Raw genomic sequence first — 6,000 nt, 5'->3', positions numbered from 1 at the left:
AAGTTGTCAGCTTTTTCCCTTTTTGACTAACACGGACACGTCTAATAATAAACAACAACTTCACACGTTTATATTAGCCAAAAAGTGAAAAACAAAAAACTTTGCTTTCGATACTCTTACCGATTAACCGGTATGGAAAAGTTTTGATTGTTCTGTCTGATTACAACAACCTGTGGGGAAGCATGAATATATCTAACTCAGGATTTAATTCCAGTAACTCACTGTTTTTATTTATACACACACACATACATTCTACAGTGGTGCTTGAGAGCTTCTGAACCCTTTAGAATTTTCTATATTTCTGACCATCAGATTTTCACACAAGGCCTAAAAGTAGATAAAGAGAACCCGGTTAAACAAATGAGACAAAATATTATACTTGGTCATTTATTTATTAATTAAGGAAAACAATCCAATATTACATATCTGTGAGTGGCAAAAGTATATGAACCTTTGGTTTCAGTATCCCCCTTGTGCAGCAATAACTGCAACTAAACGTCCCTGCACACCGGCTTGGAGGAATTTTAGCCCGTTCCTCCGTACAGAACAGCTTCAACTTGGTGGGTTTCCTCACATGAACTGATCGCTTCAGGTCCTTCCAGAACATTTCGATTGGATTAAGGTCAGGACTTTGACTTGGCCATTCCAAAACATTAACTTTATTCTTCTTTAACCATTCTTTGGTAGAGCGACTTGTGTGCTTAGGGTCGTTGTCTTGCTGCATGACCCACCTTCTCTTGAGATTCAGTTCACGGACAGATGTTCTGACATTTTCTTTAGAATTCGCTGGTATAATTCAGAATTCATTGTTCCATCAATGACGGCAAGCCGTCCTGGCCTGGCCCAGATGCAGCAAAACAGGCCCAAACCATGATACTACCACCACCATGTTTCACAGATGGGATAAGGTTCTTATGCTGGAATGCAGTGTTTTCCTTTCTCCAAACATAACGCTTCTCATTGAAAGCGAAAAGTTCTATTTTGGTCTCATCCGTCCACAAAACGTTTTCCCAATCGCCTTCTGGCTTGTCCATGTGATCTTTAGCAAACTGCAGATGAGCAGCAATGTTATTTTTGGAGAGCAGTGGCTTTCTCCTTGCAACCCTGCCATGCACACCATTATTGTTCAGTGTTCTCCTGATGGTGGACTCATGAACATTAACCAATGTGAGAGAGGCCTTCAGTTGCTTAGAAGTTACCCTGGGGTCCTTTGTGATCTTGCAGACTATTACACACCTTGCTCTTGGAGTGATCTTTGTTGGTTGACCACTCCTGGGGAGGGTAACAATGGTCTTGAATTTTCTCCATTTGTACACAATCTGTCTGACTGTGGATTGGTGGAGTCCAAACTCTTTAGAGATGGTTTTGTAACCTTTTCCAGCCTGATGAGCATCAACAACGCTTTTTCTGAGGTCCTCAGAAATGTCCTTTGTTCGTGCCTTGATACGCTTCCACATGTTGTGAAGATCAGACTTTGATAGATCCCGTCTCGTCTCGTCTTCTTCCGCTTTATCCGGGACCGGGTCGCGGAGGCAGCAGTCTAAGCAGGGAAGCCCAAACTTCCCTTTCCCCAGACACCTCGGCCAGCTCCTCGGGAAGAACACCGAGGTGTTCCCAGGCCAGCCGAGAGACATAGTCCCTCCAGCGTGTTCTGGGTCTTCCCCGGGGCCTCCTCCCGGGGGGACATGCCTGGAACACCTCCCGAGGGAGGCGTCCAGGAGGCATCCGAAAAAGATGCCTGAGCCACCTCAGCTGATTCCTCTCAATGTGGAGCAGCAGCGACTCTACTCCGAGCTCCTCCCGAGTGACTGTGCTTCTCACCCTATCTCTAAGGGAGCGCCCAGCCACCCTGCGAAGGAAACTCATTTCGGCCGCTTGTATCCACGATCTTGTCCTTTCAGTCATTACCCAAAGCTCATGACCATAGGTGAGAGTCGGAACGTAGATCGACCGGTAAATTGAGAGCTTCGCCTTTTGGCTCAGCTCCTTCTTCACCACGACGGACCGGTAAAGCGACCGCATCACTGCGGAGGCTGCACCGATCCGCCTGTCGATCTCACGCTCCAGCCTTCCCTCACTCGTGAACAAGATCCCGAGATACTTAAACTCCTCCACTTGAGGCAGAACTTCTCCACCAACGTGGAGAGGGCAAGCCACCCTTTTCCGGTCGAGAACCATGGCCTCGGACTTGGAGGTGCTGATTCTCATCCCAGCCGCTTCACACTCGACTGCAAACCGCCCCAGTGCATGCTGAAGGTCCTGGTTTGAAGAAGCCAACAGGACAACATCATCCGCAAAAAGCAGAGATGAAATCCTGTGGTTCCCAAACAGGATTCCTTCTGGCCCCTGGCTGCACCTAGAAATTCTGTCCATAAAAATTATGAACAGAACCGGTGACAAAGGGCAGCCCTGCCAGAGTCCAACATGCACTGGGAACAGGTCTGACTTACTGCCGGCAATGCGAACCAGACTCCTGCTCCGTTCGTACAGGGACCGGACAGCCCTTAGCAAAGAGCCCCGAACCCCATACTCCCGAAGCACCCCCCACAGAATACTACGGGGGACACGGTCGAATGCCTTCTCCAGATCCACAAAGCACATGTGGACTGGTTGGGCAAACTCCCATGAACCCTCGAGCACCCTATGAAGGGTATAGAGCTGGTCCAGTGTTCCGCAACCAGGACGAAAACCGCATTGTTCCTCCTGGATCCGAGGTTCGACTATCGGTCGAATTCTCCTCTCCAGTACCCTGGAGTAAACCTTCCCCGGGAGGCTGAGAAGTGTGATTCCCCTATAATTGGAGCACACTCTCCGGTCCCCTTTCTTAAAAAGAGGAACCACCACCCCAGTCTGCCACTCCAGAGGCACTGTCCCTGACCGCCACGCAATGTTGCAGAGGCGTGTCAACCAAGACAGCCCCACAACATCCAGAGACTTGAGATACTCAGGGCGGATCTCATCCACCCCCGGTGCCTTGCCACCGAGGAGCTTGCAAACCACCTCAGTGACTTCGGCTTGGGTAATGGACGAGTCCACCTCTGAGTCATCAGCCTCAGTCTCCTCAGTGGAAGACATGACGGTAGGATTGAGGAGATCCTCAAAGTATTCCTTCCACCGCCCGACAATGTCCCCAGTTGAGGTCAACAGCTCCCCACCCGCACTGTAAACAGTGTTGGCAGAGTACTGCTTCCCCCTCCTGAGGCGCCGGACGGTTTGCCAGAATTTCTTCGAGGCCGACCGATAGTCCTTCTCCATGGCCTCCCCGAACTCTTCCCAGTTCCGAGTTTTTGCCTCCGCAACTGCCCGAGCTGCAGCACGCCTGGCCTGCCGATACCCGTCAGCTGCCTCGGGAGTCCTGGAGGTTAACATGGCCTGATAGGACTCCTTCTTCAGCTTGACGGCATCCCTTACTTCTGGTGTCCACCACCGGGTTCGGGGATTGCCGCCACGACAGGCACCTGAGACCTTGCGGCCACAGCTCCGAACAGCTGCGTCCACAATGGAAGTAGAGAACATGGTCCACTCAGACTCAATGTCCCCCGCCTCCCTCGGAAGCTGGGAAAAGCTCTCCCGGAGGTGGGAGTTAAAGACCTCCCCAACAGAGTGCTCGGCCAGACGTTCCCAGCAGACCCTCACCATATGTTTGGGCCTGCCAGGTCTGTCCAGCTTCCTCCTCCGCCAGCGGATCCAACTCACCACCAGGTGGTGATCAGTTGACAGCTCAGCCCCTCTCTTCACCCGAGTGTTCAAGACATAGGGCCGGAGATCAGATGAAACGACTACAGAGTCGATCATCGACCTCCGACCTAAGGTGTCCTGGTGCCATGTGCACTTATGGACACCCCTATGCTCGAACATGGTGTTCGTTATGGACAAACCGTGACTAGCACAGAAGTCCAATAACAAAACACCACTCGGGTTCAGATCGGGGAGGCCGTTCCTCCCAACCATGCCCCTCCAGGTGTCACTGTCATCGCCCACGTGAGCATTGAAGTCCCCCAGTAGCACAATGGAGTCCCCAGTCTGAGCACTCCTCAGTACCCAGGGACTCCAAGAAGGCCGGATACTCTATACTGCTATTTGGGCCGTAGGCACAAACAACAGCAAGAGCCCTCTCCCCAATCCGAAGGCGCAGAGAGGCGACCCTCTCGTTCACTGGGGTAAACTCCAACACATGACGGCTGAGCTGGGGAGCTATAAGCAAGCCCACACCAGCCCGCCACCGCTCACCACGGGCGACTCCAGAGAAGTGGAGAGTCCAGCCCCTCTCGAGGAGCTGGGTTCCAGAGCCCAAGCTGTGCGTGGAGGTGAGCCCGACTATCTCTAGCTGGTACCTCTCAACCTCCCGCACAAGCTCAGGCTCTTTCCCCCCCAGCGAAGTGACATTCCATGTCCCAACAGTCAACCGCTGTGTCCGGGGATCAGGTCGTCGAGGCCCCTGCCTTCGACTGCCACCCAATCCACATTGCACCAGTCCCCTACTGCTACCTCTGTGGGTGGTGAACCCACAGGAGGTTGGGCCCACGTCACCTCTTCGGGCTGAGCCCGGCCGGGCCCCATGGGCAAAGGCCCGGCCACCAAGCACTCGCATACGAGCTCCAACCCCGGGCCTGGCTCCAGGGTGGGGCCCCGGCTGCGTCATCCCGGGCGACGTCACGGTCCTCAGATTTTTCTCCATAGGGGTTTTGGTGAACTGCTCTTAGTCTGCCTTGGGAAACCCTGACAGGGGCATAATGCCCCCGACAACATAGCTCCTAGGATCATTCAAGCACACAAACCCCTCCACCACAATAAGGTGGCAGTTCTAGGAGGGGCTTTGATAGATCCCTGTTCTTTAAATAAAACAGGGTGCCCACTCACACCTGATTGTCATCCCATTGATTGAAAACACCAGGCTCTAATTTCACCTTCAAATTAACTGCTAATCCTAGAGGTTCACATACTTTTGCCACTCACAGATATGTAATATCGGATCATTTTCCTCAATAAATAAATGACCAAGTATAATGTTTTTGTCTCATTTGTTTAACTGGGTTCTCTTTATCTACTTTTAGGACTTGTGTGAAAATCTGATGATGTTTTAGGTCATATTTATGCAGAAATATAGAAAATTCTAAAGGGTTCACAAACTTTCAAGCACCACTGTATATATATAGGACCCTAAGGAATCACATTAGTCAACTGATAGAACAATGGTTTTTTTTTTTCATTATACACTGTTAATTTGTCAACCATTGTGAATTTAACTAATAAATCCTAGCCTACTATTATACGTGAATAAATTATAGACAAAGAGTAATTATTAGAACCAAGTCCAACAGTGTCAGTAAGGAAGTTGTCAGCTTTTTCCCTTTTTGACTAATACAGACACATCTAATAACAACTTCACATGTTTATATTAGCCAAAATGTGAAAAACAACAAAACTTTGCTTTCTATACTCATACCGATTAACCAGTATGGAAAAGTTTTAATTGTGCTGTCTAACTGCAACAACCTATGAGGAAACATGAATATGTCCAACTCAGGATTTAATTCTAATAAACCTCTATGTAAAAATAAATAAATAAAATCCTTATATGACCCTAAATAATCAAATCAGTCACATTAGTCAATTAATAGAACAATGGTTGTTGTTTTTTTCATTATACACTGTTAATTTGTCAACCATTGTGAATTTAACTAATAAATCCTAGCCTACTATTATACATGAATAAATTATGGACAGTAATTATTAGAACCAAGTCCAACACTGTCAGCAATTTAACTTCAATATGTAAACAACTACTACTACTTCTTTTGGCTGCTCCCGATTAGGGGTCGCCACAGCAGCTCTTTCATCTCCATTGCTCCCTGTCTTCCGCATCCTTCTCTACCACACCTGCCATTTTCATGTCCTCCCTCACCACATCCATGTATCTCCTCTTTGGCCTTCCTCGTTTTCGTTTGCCTGGCAGCTCCATCCTCAACATTCTCCTTCCAACATGCTCTGCATCTCTTC

Source organism: Neoarius graeffei, chromosome 17 (genome assembly GCF_027579695.1).
Source record: "Neoarius graeffei isolate fNeoGra1 chromosome 17, fNeoGra1.pri, whole genome shotgun sequence".
NCBI classification, from domain to species: Eukaryota; Metazoa; Chordata; class Actinopteri; order Siluriformes; family Ariidae; genus Neoarius; species Neoarius graeffei.
Note: the sequence above shows the minus strand (reverse complement) of the source record.